Source organism: Monodon monoceros, unplaced genomic scaffold (assembly GCF_005190385.1).
Source record: "Monodon monoceros isolate NGI ecotype Baffin Bay Population unplaced genomic scaffold, NGI_Narwhal_1 Super_Scaffold_3, whole genome shotgun sequence".
NCBI classification, from domain to species: domain Eukaryota; kingdom Metazoa; phylum Chordata; class Mammalia; order Artiodactyla; family Monodontidae; genus Monodon; species Monodon monoceros.
In genome coordinates this window covers 78,912,853-78,931,197 of record NW_021703780.1, presented here as the reverse complement: position 1 = coordinate 78,931,197, position 18,345 = coordinate 78,912,853, and the positions used below count along the sequence as shown (strand labels likewise).

The 18,345-nt window shown below is 42.7% G+C and overlaps 1 long non-coding RNA gene across 1 annotated transcript in view; it reads right to left on the bottom strand.

Annotated features, from left to right (window-relative positions):
- Positions 1-18,345, bottom strand: part of LOC114907432 — a 137,529-nt gene that overhangs the window by 22,445 nt on the left and 96,739 nt on the right. The window contains exon 4 of the long non-coding RNA XR_003796723.1: positions 6,305-6,434. This is a non-coding gene — a long non-coding RNA (uncharacterized LOC114907432). The remainder of the gene's footprint in view (positions 1-6,304; positions 6,435-18,345) is intronic.

Genomic DNA, 18,345 nt, shown 5'->3' with positions numbered 1-18,345 from the left:
AATTGTGTTGGCCCTCAAATTCATATGTTGAAGCCCTAACCCCCAGTACTCAGAATGTGAGTATTTGGAGATAGGGCCTTTACAGCAGTCATTAAGGTGAAACGAGGTCATATGGGTGGACCCTGATCCAATATGACTGGTGTCCTTATAAGAAGAGATTAGGACACAGACATACATGGAGGGAAGACCACATGAAGATGGCTGTCCACAAGCCAAGGAGAAATCAACACTTTCGACACCTTGATCTTGGACTTCCAGCCTTTGGAACTGTGAAGAAATAAATTTCTGTTGTTTAAGCCTCCCAGTCTGTGGTACTTCATTATGGCAGCCCGAGCAAACTAATACACCCTAGGAAGCCTTCCATGAATTCCAGGAGACCAGCCATGACCTTCTGTAACCATCCTTTATTTTCCTTTTCCGAACACTTATCACATCGAATTGTCTCCTTTTTACGTCTGTCTCCTTAGTGTGTGAGCGTGTGTGGGTTGATGGCTCAGATTGAGGGGTGGATGACTGAAGGTCTTGAGGCCAGGATCGTGTGTCTCTGTATCATCAAGACCTACTGAACGCCTAAAGGCATGTAGAAGGCATGCAGTATGTTTCCCATAGATGGATGGATGGATGTGAATGAAAAAACTCATGTCCGTTATCCAGATAATTTAGGTAAACAAAAACTCTCTCACTGAAGAAAAGACATGGATTTGGAGCAGTATTTTCCTAGTCAGTTTACCTAAATTCACTAACTTCTAATCAAAGTATCTATACCTCACTAGACCTATGAAGTTACACATTCCAAATGTTCCCCAAATTGGTCATAGAATCATTAATAGTCAAAGAAAAATTTCTGGTGGGTTTTCCATTATTTACCTAGGTTCTGTGTTTCTCCTTCTCTATTTCACTCACATTCCCCATAGGAGTCAGGGTCAGTGATGGTGGGAGGAGAAGATGGGAGAGAGAAGAGATTCTTGGTGCATTTAGGAATCCACAATCCTCCACTTTCTATGTAACCCCCAATCATAGCACAAAATGATGAGCTTAAAGGAATAAACCCAAGATTAGAGAAGTTCTTTAGAAAATAAAATCCCAATTTGCGCTTTCAGTAATTGAAATCACCCAATAATACCCAGGCTAGATCCACTTTCTTGTTATTTGGATAATGAACAACTGAAAGCCACGACAGCCAGAGGGAGCAGTTAGAGAGAAAAAGAAAATTCAGAACTTGCCAATACATTCCACTCTGTCAACTCTGTCAGCGAAGTGTTTCCTTTAATTACTATTGATTTTCATAATAGTTTATTAACCCAATATGTCAATTCAAGTTTGTCACAGACTGTTGTGCATGTAGAATAATCCATTTTGCAGTCTTGGAAGGGAAGAGGGGGGCAAGTGTAATGGGAATAAATGCATCTACCTTACACATCCGTGTCTGCTTTTTAAAAATTGTTTTGATTGGGCAGAACTTTATTTTCTTTCAACTGAATAAATCAGTCATCCTGACACTGTTTTGGCTCCCAGCATTAGAGTCTGAAGTACTCTAATTACTCACTGGCTTTGAAGGGAGGGAGTGGGTGTGGAGAAATGGGAGACAGAACTGACTGGACAAATTAAGTCAATAAAACCACCTTACAACTTTCATTATTAACATCTTATAAATCTTATATAGGCAGCACAAGGACTTGCGTAGAATTGAGAGAATCAGCCCTATTCAAGCCTCCGTTTCCACATAAGTTAAATACGGGGCTTCGTGGTACCTGCCTCATCCTCCCTTCCCAATCAGGAACAGGGCCCACATCAGCTTGCGGAAGGGCTTCTTAAAGATTAGAGCACACAGAAAGTGAAGACGTTACAGGCTTCCTTGTTTACCAAAAGGTATCATTAACTTCCAAACACTGAAGGATACAGCAGACTCAGAGTAATGCCTGGAACCAGAAGCTCCCAAGGTTTACCAATCTTGGCTAATAAAATAGAAATTAAACAGCAATTACCACAGGAGGGAAATCAGATTAATGGGGTGGTGCTTTATCTGAATATTAACTATGAATTAGGAGATTCCATTACAAGGCTCAGGCAGGGCATGCTTTATTGGTTCATCAATAAGGCACACGTTCTAATGGACCAGCATAAAACATACTCTGAGGACTCAGCCCTGGCTTTCCTGCCGGAGACCAGAAATTCAAAATAATTCACACGGTACAAAATCTCTTTTCTTCCAGTCTGTAAAACACTCGTGAAAAACACCGGGCTTTGTAGAAAAATGAGGATTTAAAAGGTCATGAATGCTTGCATCTTTCCTTTCTTCATCAGGGTCAAACCTACTTATACTTGTCAGGCCTAGAATTCCCTAAAAGGCAAAAAGTAACAACTCAAATTTGCACAGGGCCTTTGAGGTAGGGCCATGTGGACGCGGTCCCAGTTGTTGCCAGCCTGTGGGTCAGAGGTTCATTTCCAAATCAGGCTGACTCTTACCCCCTAAGGCAGGACCTGAGCTTCGTCATGTCACAGCACGTACTCATATGCTGGCCTCCTTGTGGAGGCCACTGCCTACCAGCTCATGTCCCTCGGCGCCCTCCCTGCTATCCCTCATTCCAGCGTCAATATATGGGGAGAAGGTCCCCACCATGCTGAACCCAGTCCCTTGGGTTGCGCACAGTGTATTACCAGGTGTTTCAGGAACTTCTTGGGCTCTTATCTATCTCTTCTGCACCCTGAGACTCAAGACCAATTCATGAGACAAGGTTAGGTGACAAAACTCTACTGTCCCTACCTCTCCCTTCTCCCCTTGCCTCTTCACGTATAAAGAGAAATAAATCCGTACTTTCCTTTAGCCAATAAAACAAAAGCTACCCGATATAACAATTTGTAAACAAAATACCTATAAGAATCAATACACATAACCAAGAAGAGGAACGATACCACCTAGGTTTGTGCTCAAGGGAACTAAAAATAACCATCCACACAAAAACTTTTAATTACATGTTGGTAGCAATATTATTCATAATAGTCACAAAATGAAAGCAACCCGAATGCCCGTCAGTTGATGAATGGATGAATAAAATGGGGTACATCTGAAATGGAGCAGGACCCTATGGTCCTGGCTACCCCATGTCCTCAGCCTGACTCTTGCCTGTGGAAAAAGTTTAGCCAAAGAATAAGTTTAATTAGAGAAGTGAGAAAATGCAGAAACAAAGGAAAACAATCATAGGAGACCAAATAATAATAGTTTAGTCGGTAAGCATACTCAGGGACCTTTAGTTCTTCTTTAAGGGCTACAGATAATATTCTGAGCCACACCCTGTGAGCTGTCTTATAGATACTGAAACCCCACCAGGTGGAAGAAGTGAACTACATGATGACCGGACTGTAGCCATACATAGCTGCCACAATTCCAAGAATTGGCCTCCAAGAAATGGAAACAAACCGACCCTGGAACTGAAGATTAACTGTACCTAAAACAATCTAGATGACGCTGGTCAGACCACCGATGACCAATTTCAAGATGACTGTCAGAGCTGACTGTGCTGTTTCTGCATGTATCACCCTCCATCTGCCTATAAAAGCTGTTGCCCACTGATTGTTAGTCGGGGGGAGTAGGCCTTTGGACAGGCATCTGCCCTCCCCTGCCACAGTTGCTGGCATCCAAAATAAAGCAAACTTTCCTTTCCACCAACCTGTCTTCTTTATTGGCTTTTGAGCGGCGATCAGACAGACCTCACTTTCAGTTACACATCCATACAATAGAATATTATTAAGCTATAAAAAGGAACAAAGTACAGATGCATGCTACAACATGGATGAACTTTAAACTTACGCTAAGTGAAAGAAGCCAAACACAAAGACCACATATTGTCTGATTCCATTTGTATGAAATGTCCAGAATAGGTAAAGCCAGAGAGACAGAAAGTCAGCTGGTAGTTGCAAGGGGCTAAGGGAAGGGGGGGAATGGGGAGTGACTGTTAATGGGTATCTTTTGGGAGGTCATTTTTGAGTGAAGAGAATGTTCTGGAATTAGTGGTGACAGTTGTACAATTCTGTGAGTATACTAGAATTTAAAGGTTAATTTTATGGTATGGGAATTAGATTTCAATTTAAAAAAAAATTTTTAAGTGAGAAGTAGAAGAAAAGAAAGAATCACCAGCTCTCCAGTTCCTTCTAGCAAAATCAGACTTGGGCTCAGCTGAGAGATTCCACGACACCTACCAAGGATTACAGTTAAGTTGGAAGCATCAAAAGGCTGTCTGCCTCCAAAGCAGTCTGCGTCACTGCTTACTTACTGGTGCCTGACACTCTACTGTGGTTACATTCTAGTCAAAGTATTTTAATACTTTACTCTTATTTTTCACATTTGTGGAACAATCTCTGAGTCCAGTCTTGCCTCTAAATGAAAACAAATACAATACAATTCTTTGTCCCCTCAGTGGGTTTCAGGCTATATGGTTTGATGGAAAGGTTGCAAAAAAAGAAAAACTCATTCTGCATTTGAGCTGATATCCATGGTTTTTCACTCTCCCTTTCTGTATTTGAATAGGAGCTTTGAAAGATATTGGACCCGCACATGGCACTTACTTAGTAGAAGATTCAGTGGAAAGAGTAAGCTTGATATAGTCACTTAGTTGTTCAGTACTTACTTTGAGGTAAGCTAGAGACAGGGGTCTGAGTCAGCTGGGACCAGATATTATTCATAAGAATCATGGATTTGGGAGCTAGAATGTCTGGATTTGAAGTCTTGTGCTACCACAAACTTTTTTTTTTTGGTCGTGCCACGTGGCATGAGGGATCCTAGTTATCCGACCGGGGATCAAAACCATGACCCCTGCAGTGGAAGGAGGAGTGGAATCCCAATCACTGGACCGCCAGGGAAGTCCCTACCACAAGACTTTGAGCAAGTTATATAAGCTTTCTGTGCCTTGATTTCCTCAACTGTAAAATGGGAATAGTGTAATTGTACCTCATAGTATAATTGTAGAAATGGTTTTTTTTTTTGGTTTGTCTAATCACCTAACATTTATTTTTTAAATTAATTTTTATTGGTGTACAGTTGCTTTACAATATTGTGTTAGTTTCTACCGTACAGAGAAGTAAATCAGCTATACGTATACATATTTCCCCTCTTTTTTTGGATTTCCTTCCCATTTAGGTCACCACAGAGCATTGAGTAGAGTTCCCTGAGCTATACAGTAGGCTCTCATTAGTTATCTATTTTATACGCAGTGTCAATGGTGTATATATGTCAATCCCAATCTCCCAATTCATCCCACCCCCGCTTTCCCCTCTTGGTGTCCATACATTTGATTTCTACATCTGTGTCTCTATTTCTGCTTTGCAAATAAGATCATCTATACCATTTTTCTAGAGTCCACATATATGCGTTAATATACGATATTTGTTTTTATCTGATTTACTTCACAGAAATGGTTAATACATGTAGAGCTTTTAGAACATAGCTGTGATATTGTGATTTATAATAAGAAATATATATTTGATCTTCATCTCCATGTCTGGAAGAGGGCTCCTAAAACCCTTGGAATTTCCTAAGGGATAAGAGTGACAAAGGTGTCTTTTTTTATGTTAATAAGGTGTGGGACTGAGCCCTTAACCTGTGGAATCTGGTACTATCTCTAGGTAGAGAGTGTCAAAATTGAGTTGAATTGTTGGACACCCAGATGGTGTCCGTATTGCTTGGTGGTATGGGGTACCTTCTCTCAAACTGAAATTTGTGACCAGAATAGTTATTTGCCTTGCATACGTTATGTGTTCAGTAAACCTTAGCTGCTGTTATTTCTGAGGATGGCGAGAGAATAGACTCACCCTTTGCTGCATCCTTTCTATGGAAGCTGTTGGGAAAAGTCCAAGAGGCTTGAAATTGAGATACACAGATGAACAGCTCTCCCACTGCACACCCTCTACTTCCCCTGAATCCTGCACTAGGCAGGCCTCCAAAGCAAGCAGAGGCAGGTGGCTCTCGGAATGTGGTTTGTCCTGAACCACTCAGAGCTGTGTTAATATGTCCCAAAAGAGGGTTAGTGAGGGTGACTCCTGGGCCTGGTTGTCCCTAATCCAGCCGAAGTTCCATGCTTCGTCCCCCATTGTTCCTCATATCATGGCAAGCACAGGGAGAATTGAAAGGAACATTCTGGACTCTGCTCTTACGTCCTTCCTTGTAGGTAGAACAACCAGATCCCGGCACTATTTTGGATATTTTGTGCCAGTATGACAGAATAGAACACTCTAAATCACAATTAAAAATAACTTCCCACCCCTTGCCCCATCACCTTATATCATATTGCCAGCTCCTCCATGCACTTACCACTCTCTGAACTGGTATCCTGCTCGTGTTCATGTTTGCTGTAATGTACAGTTGTTTGTCTTATAGAATGAGGGTTCCAGGAGGGCAAAGTTCTTGACTGTCTTCCTTGTCACTGCTGGATCCCCAGCACCTGGAACAGTGACCAGAACATAGTAGGCATCCAGTGAATATCTCTGGAATGAATGAATGATACTTTCCCCAGAGCTCAGCATGTTGTCTGTGTTCCAGACACAATAATCTCTACCGATAATCTCTGCTCAGCCTCCATTTCCCCTCTGACAGAACCGATCAGTATCTTCTCTCAGTGCCTCTGCTTCTGGGGCCCCTCCACAGTGAGAGGCGGGTCAGAGGATCTCCCCCAAGACACACACTGCCTCTGCCATCACGGCTGATTGGACCTAGGGTGAACTCCTTCCCTAAGCTGAGACACTCCTAATTATGTTCTGGGAAATTTCGGTTTGGCACTCAGAGATTCTGATTTATAAGGGTTGGTGCAGGGACTTCCCTGGTAGCGCAGTGGTTAAGCATCCACCTGCCAATGCAGGGAACACGGGTTCAAGCCCTGGTCCGGGAAGATCTCACATGCTGCGGAGCAACTAAGCCCGTGCGCCACAACTACTGAGCCTATGCTCTAGAGCCCGAGAGCCACAACTACTGAGCCTGCGCCCTAGAGCCCGTGAGCCACAACTACTGAGCCCACGCACCACAACTCCTGAACTCCGCGTGCCTAGAGCCCGTGCTCCGCAACAAGAGAAGCCACCACAATGAAAAGCCCGCGCAGCACAACAAAAAGTAGCCCCCGTTCGCCACAACTAGACAAAGCCGGCGTGCAGCAACGAAAACCCAACTCAGCCCAAACTAAATAAAATAAAATAAATTTATAAAAAATAAAAATATATTAAATAAGAGTTGCTGCTTAAAATGAGAGACTGGAGTTGTCTGGTCTCAAATATGTTCAAAGCAGAAGGAGCCAGTATGAAGGTAAAGAAAATGAAACGCACTGCAGAGAGGAAGTGAGATGAGAGAGGAGTGGGGGTAGAGAGAGGGAGACATAGTCTAGGCAAATGAACTCGCTGATTGGAGCATGCTGGTTTCGAGTTTTTCATCTTATCCCTCAAGACCTGGCTGTCCTTCCAGCCTTACTTATGTTTTTTTTCAGTTCACATTATTGGCTGGGTTTTTATTTCTTGCCCAGAGATAATTCCTGACCACCAAACCCTAGCACATGGGAGGCATCCTCAAAACCTCTGTTGACTTGACTTGGTTTTTCATTCATTCATTCATTTGTTCACTAACTCAACAAATATTTATAGAACCAGGCACTGGGCTAGAAAGTAGAGGCGAACAGGTATGCAAAAAGCTAGACACCGCCCCTGCCTTGGTGGAATTCTGGCAGGGAGACAGCCATTAATAAAATAAAGACAAGAAGAGAAATAGTTAATTTAACTCTGTGTCATACACTGCCTAGTATGTGCCAGGAATGGTGTTGGGCTTAAGTCATCTTCAGTATTATGGCGACCACCATCTGCTCAGAATGCGGACCCGCATACAGTTCTTTACCAAAGAGCTGGTAAACATTTTATCTGATTTGACTCTCATACTGATTCCACATGACTGGTCTTAGAACATGCCCATTTTTTACAGGCACCCACAAGCGTTAAGTGACTTATCCAAAGCCAATGAGGCCCGTCAGAGGCAAAGCCAGAACTTAACTGCTGTCTTCTGTCTCCAAAGCCCAGTGGGTTTTTTTTTTTCACTCCTACAAAATGTTGCCTCTTCTGTGAGATGGCACTGCACAGCCCCGTGGAAAATACAGGCAGAAGGAATCCAGGCAGGACTCGCTGTCCTATTTTTAGGATAAACTCTGCCAAAACAATGCAGGCAGCAAAGGGAAGAGGCATCTAGCCAGCTATCTCTGCTGAAGCACTGGTCTATCCCCAGGGCAGGATCTCTGATAGAGGCCCAGGGTCTGCCCAAGAGGCAGGGTGGATGGCTGAAGTGTGTGAAGCCTCCTGTCTCTTCCCCAAGTCTCCCGGGCAGCCAGGGTCTTGTACCCGGGGGTTTCATATTCAGGTACCACAGTGAGTCGATAAACGCAGTCTGGCCACAGAGCTTCTAGGAGGCTCAGACCAGGCTCATCACAATTACATTAAAGGACTCGAATAAACTGGAACTCCTGGGGAGCCTTGTTTTCCACCTGACTCATCTCCCAGCACTCACAGGAAGGAGAGAAATTACCTCCTCAGCTATAAAAACGAATGTCAGTAAAATCCCCAGAGCTTTCTCGGTGCACCGGAACCCTGTCTTCAGACAATCTTTCCTCCAAGGAAGACAAAATCATGAACTAGCTGGGGTTTTCATTTAGCTTTATAAGACCAAGGCACATTCTGTTACTGTTCCTCAAGGTGTGCTCTGTGGAACACCTGTATTCAAATCAACTTTATCAGGATAAGCGTTCAGTTGACTGGACCCCCGTTCCAGACTGGATGAATCAATACCTTAGAGCATGGGACCCAGGAAGCTTCATTTTAAACAAGCACTCCTGCTAATTCTTAAGTACAATAGAGCTTGAAAATAAATGACCGTTTTATACCGTATGTTTCCCTACCAGTGTGCCAGAATATACTGCAAATAAATCATCGGTTCTAACATCTTGTCCCTCTAGGTCAGGGGTCCCCAACCCCCGAGCCGTGGACCGGTACCAGTCCGCAGCCTGTTAGGACCCGGGCCGCACAGCAGGAGGTGAGCAGCGGGCGAGTGAGCGAAGCTTCATCTGCCGCTCCTCGTCGCTCCCCCTCGCTCCCCCGTCGCTCCCCGTCACTCCCCATCGCTCGCATTACCACCTGAGCCATCTCCCCCCTGCCCCCGCCTGACCATGGAAAAATTGTCTTCCACAAAACTGGTCCCTAGTGCCAAAAAGGTTGGGGACTGCTCCTCTAGGTCAAGAGTTCTCAACCTCCATACTGTCAACATTTGGGCCAGGTAGTTTCTGTTTGAGGGAGGGCGTTGTCCTGTGAATTAGATGATGGTTAGCACCATCCTACTAGATACCAGTAGTAACTCCACTCCAGTTGTGACAACTAAAGACGGCTCCAAATGTCAATAGAATGTCAATGACAAATGTCCCCTGGGGACAGAATCCTCTCCCTTACCCACTACTGAGAAACACTGCTCTAGGTAAGTGGTTTCCAACCCTGGCTGCACATTGGAGTCACTCAAGGATCTTTGTAAAACTTGGATTATTGGACTTTACCCCAAGAAAGTCTTATTTGTTTGATCTGGGGTGGAAGCTAGGCACCTATGTTTTTAAGGTTTCCCAAATAATTCTAATGTGGCAGAGTTGAGAACCGCTGCTCTAGGTAGACACTTGGAGGTAAGGGGCCACATGTATGTTTGTGACTTCATGGAAGGTATAAACACTCAAGTCACATAGATGGGATTATTTGAGCACCTATGTATCATCAGGACCAGTCACCCAGACAGGACGACATGAGCCACCTCTTCTGAAACTAAAAGACAACTTCAGCCAAATACATTATAAATTCCTCCCACTTCACCCCATATATAACCTAAATCAGAGTTTAAAATAGACCTTTTCTTGATGGCTAGGAAAACAGAAAACCTCTTCTCTACTGGTTGGTAAAATATAGAGATATGACAGCTGAAAGAGCTGCAGTCATTTTGCCACCATCAGAGAAGTCAACCAAAAATGGAAAGGGCACTCAGAGGAGGGGAGCACCAAGAGAATCACAGAGAAACAAAGCTGTAACCTTGATCAAATGGTGCCTGCATTCCACCCTGTCATGTTATATTCAGTTACATGACAAGATAAATCATCTTTATTTTTTAAGTAAGCCAACTTGAGGTGCGTTTTCTGTTACTTGCAACCGAAAGCATCCTAACTGATGTATCACTCCAAACCAATATCCTCTTGCAACTATGGATGGTCCCCAACTTACAATGGTTTGACTTATGATTTCTCAACTTTAGGATGATGTGAAAGAAATACATACTCAATAGAAACTGTACATTAAATTTTGAATTTTGATCTTTTCCAGGCTAGTAATACGATACTGTCTTGTGGTGGTGGACAGGGTAGCAAGCACAGCTCCAAGTCAGCCATGTGATCACAGAGTAAACAACCGATACACTTACAACCATTCTGTACCCTTAGAACCGTTCTATTTTTCACTTTCGGTACAGTATTCAGTAAATTACTTGAGATACTCAACACTTTATTATAAATTAGGCTTTATGTTAGATAATTTTGCCCAACTGTAGGGTAATATAAGTGTTCTGAGCACTTCAAGGTAGGCTAGGCTAACCTATGGTGTTCAGTAGGGTGGCTATATTGAGTGCATTTCCAACATCCGCTATTCGTTTCATTAGCGCTGATGAAACGAAATTATTTTTAAGGCAGGACAAGAAAAAAATTAACATAAAATTTTCTCTGTCTTTTGAGCCCCTACCCCTTCCCCTTTAGTGTGCATTGTGCATCTGCATTATACATTAACTAGATCCCCTTAGAAGACACAGGAATGCCTACTCGCAAAAAAAAAAAGCAATTTCTCCTGGGACCAGCAAGGTAACTCCTTAGGAGATAACATTCCTTTCTCAATCCTGTAAGGGGTTATGATGGTCAATTACTCCCCTTTGTGAACTATGTAAACTGTTAATATGTTACTTTGATGTATAACCCGTTGTCTCAAAAACTTATATAACTGTGCTTTGTCCTCTAACAGGTGGAACAGTCCTCAGAGGTTTCTGAACGACTGTCTCCTGGCTTATAATCCTCAATTTGGCCTGAATCAAAATTTCCATTTCTTTCTTAGATTGACTATTTTTAAAATTTATTTTATTTATTTATTTTTGGCTGCGTTGGGCCTTCGTTGCTGTGCACGGGCTTTCTCTAGTTGCGGCAAGCGGGGGCTACTCTTCGATGAGGTGCACGGGCTTCTCGTGGTGGTGGCTTCTCTTGTTGCAGAGCATGGGCTCTAGGCGCGGCACGTGGCCACGTGGGCTCAGTAGTTGTCGCTCGGGGGCTCTAGAGCACAGGCTCAGTAGTTGTGGCGCACAGGCTTAGTTGCTCCGCGGCATGTGGGATCTTCCCAGACCAGGCTCGAAACTGTGTCCCATGCATTGGCAGGTGGATTCTTAAACACTGTGCCACCAGGGAAGTCCTAGATTGACTACTGATTAATTTTTTTCATCAACAAGGCTTGCTACACAAAGAGTAGTCCTTGAACCAGAAGCCTCAATGTCACCTAGGAATTGTTGGCAATTCAGAATCTCAGGCTCCTCTCCAGATCTACTGAATCAGAAACTGCCTTGTAATAAGATCCCTGAGGAACTTGTATGAACATTAAAGTTTCAGAAGCCTGGGTTTAGATAACTGCTCTCTCAAGCCCTGGGCTAGATGATAAGAAGCCAAGGATAAGGAAAAAACAGACTTAGTTACTTGGCTTCTCTGACTTGATTAGATGCCCTGTTTTATACCTGCCAACACCTCAACTTCATCAGTTCATTCATTCTTTCACTCATTCAACAAATATGTATCTAGCACTACATTTAGGAGTTTAACAAAATTAGCAAAAATATTAAAAAGCGAGCAAAGAAGAAAGAAGAGGCAAACTCTGCCCTTTAAGAAGCTCCCTGTGTATTTGAGAAAACAGATATCGTAATCACACAGGTAAATGTTAAGGTGTCTATTACGTCTAAGCACTACCCTGGAGAGGTACTGTGGGGATTCCTCCCATGGGGGATATTTGATCTGATCAGGATGGTCAGGCAAGGCTGCCCTGAGGAGATAAGAAGGGTGGGTAGAGAAGGGTGGGACAGGTAAAGAGGAGAATGCTCAGGGCAGAAGGAAAGGACAATGCGTAAAGCCCTTCCAGGCAGGAAGAAGCAGGTGAACTCAACAAGTTGCCAGGAGAGAGGGAGCGTGGGATGCAGAGAGCTGACCTGGGAACGGGGAGGGTCAAAATGAGCTCAGACAGGTGACCAAGGGTCAGCCTCTTTAACACTTTAAAACCCACATTAAGGAGTTTTCCCCCCTAATCCTTAAACTAACAGAAAGCCACTGATGCATTTTGTTTTATTTTAATATTTATTTCACTTTGGTAAGAATACTTAACATGAGATCTACCCACTTAACACATTTGTACATGTACCTTATTGTTGGCTCTAGGCTGACAATGTTGTACCGCACATCTCTAGAGGCTATCCATCCTCTTTAGCTGAAACTTAATGCCCATTTATTAGTAATTCCCCATTCCCCCCACTTTCAGCCCCTAGCAACCACCCTTCTACCCTCTGATGTTATAAATTTGACTATTTTAGATATCTCAAATAAGCAGAATCATGTAGTATTCGTCTTTCTGTTTCTGTACCTGGCTTATTTCACTCACTGTAATACCCTCAAGGTTCATCCATGTTGTTGCATATTGCAGAGTTTCCCGTTATCATAAGGTTTAATAGTATTCCGCTGTGTGTAGTATATACCACATTTTCTTTATCCATTCATCTGTCAATGAACATTAGGTTGTTTCCACACCTTGGCTATTGCGAATACTGCTGTCTTGAACGTGGGAATGTTAATTTCTCTTTGAGACCCTGATTGCAATTTTTTGGGTTAAATACCCAGAGTTGGGATTGCAGGATCACAGAGTAGCTCTATTTTTTAATTTTTTGAGGAACTCCACACTGTTTTCCATGGTAGGTGTATCAGTTTGCATTCCCACCAGCAGTGTGCAAGCCTTCCCATCCTCACCATATTCCTCGCCAACACTTGCTGTCTCCTTTGATAATAGCCATCCTGACAGGTGTGAGGTGATATCTCATTATGGTTTTGATTTGCATTTTCCCAATGATTAGTGACATTGAGCATCTGTTCATATACCTGTTGGCCATTTGTATATCTTCTTTGAAAAAATGTCTCTTCAAGTCCTTAGCTCATTTAATCAGGTTTCTAGTATTTTTGCTGTTGACTTGTAGGAGTTTCTTACATATTTTGGAGATTAATCCCCTATCAGATACGTGGTTTGCAAATATTTTCTCCCATCCCATAGGTTGCGATCACTCTGTTGATTGTTTCTTTTGCTGAGCAGGAAGTCACTGATGCATTTTAAATATAGTGCTTTCCCGCACAGCACAGTTCATCAACTGAGAATGTACACAATCTGAGCCCTGTCCCAACATCTTTTGTCCGTGTCTTTCCCCTCCTTTCCTTATCACCCAGCAGAGTAGGCCAGCATAGCTTAGCATGCTCACACCACACTTGTTATTTGGAGCTGACAGACAGAATGGGGCCATAGGTCAGGCTGACTTGGATTAAATCCATTTCTATATCTTCTTTGCTGCAAAGGCCACAGTGACAGTGGTCCTACTACAGGTGACACCATCATTACAGCATGCTCAGCACTCCACCACATACCCAGGCCCAAAGAAGGATGGACTAAATAACTGTTGGATGAATGGCCTAGCCCAGGTTCCTTAACCTCAGAGAGCCTCGGTTTCCTTGTCTGTAAAATACGATAATAATAGTACCCGCTTCCTAGTGTTGCCTTAGAGATATGACCATATAGTTACATAGCACAGCCAGACGTTCCCTCAACACACACACACAAGAGGTCCCAAAGGAAAGATAGTATGAGCTGCAGGTTTCCACCACCAGCTACCGCAATCACAGAGGGTCTATTAAATATTGTCCAAATAACTCCTGAATAATCCAGACGGTTTTGCAAGCGGATGGAGAGAAGGAAATGTCCTCATTTACTACTATCTCATAGTTTCTGATACTGTCTCAATTTCATCCTGTTAATTATTATTCTTCTAGGTGCCATATTATACATTTTTTCATAATTATGCATTTTTTAAGTTCATACTTTTGTTGTTCTCACAGCACAAAGCTACATTTTAATAAAGTCACCTTTGTACATCAAGTTCCTCTGGTTTGGAGATGTGGAGACAAGCCTTTATCATAGCCTAAACTTTGATCTCCTGGGCTGTTGAACTGATCTGTGAATGAGGAAGCTCTGAACCTTGAAAAGCCTCACGTTGGGTCATAGACTAGACACTCATCACCGATCGCTCCCTTCCCTCATCCTTCTCCTCCTACCCATGGAGCTCTGACATGTGCGAGCATGTGACCTTGGATAAATTACTTGTCCATGTCTCAGCTTCCTCAACAGTAAAGCAGGGCACAGAAGAATCATGGTAGAATGGTGAAGAGCTAGGTGAACCCCAGTTGGCCCGGGACAGTCCTGGTTTGTGTTTAATTATTCCAGTGTCAGTATAAAAGTATCCTGGCCCAGCTGATAAATTGCATAGTTATTTTATTAAAAGCATAGGCTTGGGGTTGAGCCAAACAGGATCTGAATGACATTTTAGTCCCTTAGTGCCGTTAGCAAGTTACTTGACCTCTCTGTACCTCAGTTTATTTACCTGGAAAATGGCGATAAGGATATTGTTTCCCTCGGACTTTCCTGGTGGTCCAGTGGTTGAGAATCTGCCTGCCAATGCAGGGGACATGGGTTCGATCCCTGGTCCGGGAAGATCCCACAGGCCACGGAGCAACTAAGCCCATGTGCCACAACTACTGAGCCTGCACGCCACAACTACTGAAGCCCGAGCGCCTAGAGCCCGTGCTACACAACAAGAGAAGCCACTGCAATGAGAAGCCCACGCACCGCACCGAAGAGTAGCCCCCACTCGCCGCAACTAGAGAAAGCCCGCACACAGCAATGAAGACCCAACACAGCCAAAAATAAGTAAAATAAAATAAATCAATTTATTTTAAAAAAAGAATATTATTTCCCTCAATGGTTATTATAAGAATAAATGAAAACAATATAGGAAAGAGCACCATGAACAGTAGCAAAGACCAGCCTCATCCTTCTCATTGGAGAGTCTTGTTTACTCAGGACACTTTCAGTTTCAAGTGTGAGAAATACACCTCCAAGTAACATAAGCAGAAAAGAAAACTTAAACATAAAACTGCAATGTCCAAGGGATTTTCTACCTTCAGGTACTTCAGGGTTCAGGGGCTTCAGTGATGTCATCAGGAATCTATGATCTTCTTCCATCTTTCAGTTCTCTTTTCCTCTATGTTGGCAGCATCCACCAAAAGGCTCTCTACATGGCGGCAAAGGCGGCCGCTGAGGGCTCCAAATTTAGGCTTTAGAGTTCCTGATTTCAGAAGGAGAAAGATCTTTATTTCTCAGCATCCATACCAGTCCTTGGGAAAGGTCTCTGAGTGGCTCCAGTGGGGTCCTGTATCCACTTATCCCCATATAGAAGGAGATGGAGCAGGCTGATGGGCCAGGCTGGGTCACATGCCCCCGCATGGCAAAGGAAATGAGTACTCGTGATTAATGGCTCCACCAAGTAGAGGTGGGCGGAAAAAGTTGCCCAGAAGGAATGAAGGATAGACAAAAAAATAACAGATGTCTTTCACATATATCCTTAAGAAATGATTATTAAACTACACTCAGTTCTCAGTGTTCCCATGTTCAGAGACTGGTCTCTGATACAGACACACAGAATTTAGTTCAATTCGTGAAGAGCCAAAAAGAAGAAAATAATGGATAATACAAGAAAAAAATTTTTCAAAATGGAAGGAAGACGAGACATACCCCATAGCAGATGACGTATCTTTGTAGCGTGGTTGCCTGTACTGCTGTCTCTCCATTTTGCTCGGGCACATCCATTATCCTCAGGTCTCTGCCCAGCTCTGTGTTCTTGAGGCCCGCCTCTCAGGAGGGCCTAAGCCAGGTACCAGTGGGATTGGATTGGGGGAAGAAATTGGGGCTGGCGTAATTGTTTCCCCCAACTCAGTCTCTGCCTTGCCAAGATCCTGCCAGGCTCAAGCTTTCTCCAGACTCTGTAATCACGTTCCTTCTCCTTGGCCTTTTGTAAAGGTTGTAACAGCTTCCCATGTTGCATCCTTGGGTGCTTCATCATGAACTATTGACTTAACCCCGCCCATTCCTCTCTACAAAGTGATTAAACTCAGTTCAACTCTCTTTGCTGAAACTCTTGAGTATGCCTTCTGTTTATAGCCAAGACCCTGACCCCTAGTTCGCCTATATTAGTTTTCTCTTTTCCCCCCATATTAAACAAATAATACATATCATTGTTAAAAAATGTGAAAATACAAAAAAGAAAAGAAAAAATCATACCTTATCTTACCCCTAGATGCGATGATTACATAAATTTGGGGATATACCCTTCCAAAATTTACTTTTTGCATGTAAATACATATATACACATTTTTTTTACAAAAGTGGAATGATTATTCAGTTTTTAAATAGAAAGTTCTCAAAAGTGAAAAGTGTGTAAGAATAGTCTACCTTTCCTATTACAACAGATCATAGGAAGCTAATGTTCTCAGATTAAATTTCAATCACACAAAACTTAACTTTATATTTGTAGAACATTATTATTACGATTATTATAACTTCACTTTTTTTCCAGAACAATTACAATATGATTATTTTCAGAGTTCCCACTTATAAAGTGACTTGACTTTCAAATTTTACTCAGGCTGGGAAAAATAAATGTGAGGAATATTTTTTAACTTAGCTGGTTTTCCGTGAATTTCTTCTACGATCATAGAGGAGAAGGAAAAAAAGAGAACTGAAATGAGATGGCACATTTTCTAGTTTTGATTTCCATCTGGAGGGGTTATATTTAGCTCAAAATGAGGATATAACATTTTCCCTAGGTACCTCACTTTCAAAGAATAAAAAAAAAAATGCCAAATGATGATGAGTATTTTAAAAAACACAAAAGTTATGTGTCGCACAGTCTGAATGGAATGTTGATTCAGCAATGCCTGTCAAACAAGGCAAAAGGATTTGGGACTTTGTATCTTGCCGAGAACTGTTTTATAACTGGATGCCCAGGCATGGCTGAAACTATTCGAAAAGTTCTCACCAGTTGGTACTTTAACAAATGTAATAAATATGAAGTCCACTTTGGAACCTGATGTGGTCAGCAATGAACTGAACTATTTGTCTCGCCCCTGCAACCAAACTCATATGTTGAAATCCTAATCCTCAATGTAATGGTATTAGTCGGGGGAGGGAGAGCTTTGGGAAGGTAATTAGTTCCTGAAGTTGGAGCCCTCATGAATGGGATTAGTGCCCTTATAAAAGGGACCTGAGATAGCTCTCGCACCCTCTTTCCACCATGTGAGGATACAATAAGTCCAGTTTGCAACCCATAAGAGGGTTTTCACCAAAACCCAATTATGCTGGCATCCTGATCCCTGACTCCCAGACTTCCAGCCTCCAGAACTATGAGAAATAAATGTTTGTTGTTTAAGCCACCCAGTCTATGGTAGTTTGTTATAGCAGCTTCAAACGACTAAGACAGTGTCCTTTAAAATGAATATGGCCACATTTATCGGTCCAAGTTATTCAGAGTGATCTAAAATAACAAAGTGTTTATCTATCAAAAAGAACTGAGCACCATTTACTCATGCAAAACTTGTGAAGCATTTATACTCCCACTCAATCATTTCTGTGATCTGATATCTTCATTTTCTCCTCTTAGATGATATTCACTGCTCTTCTCTCAGTGTTTCTAATACTTCTTAGGGAAGACATGGCAAATATAGATTTTTTTTCCCCCAGTATCCAGCCCCTTTAACTCAGTTTTTTAAACCATTGATTTTACAGTAATTCCTAAAAGATTCCTTCTGTACTGCATCACCTCTCTGACTCACCCACCCCTGCCCTCATGGCTCCATAAAATTCTTGGCTTGGGCGTAAACCCTGCTTCTTGGGCTGGGGCGTAAACCCTGCTTCTTGGGCTGGGGCTTCCCCAGTTGCAGAAGGAACGGCAAGGTCAACCAAATGTCTCTTTCACCCATATAGTCCTTGTAAATGTTGTCTGGAGTCATGTTCTCTACATTTTTTCCAGTTCTCGGAACTTTATGAGTATTGAGCTTTTGAAAGCATGCTGAGAGAAGTGAAGAGATACAGAAGCCCTCAGCAGTGACGTCAATGCAGTGTCTACTTCCATTTAACTGTGTCTGG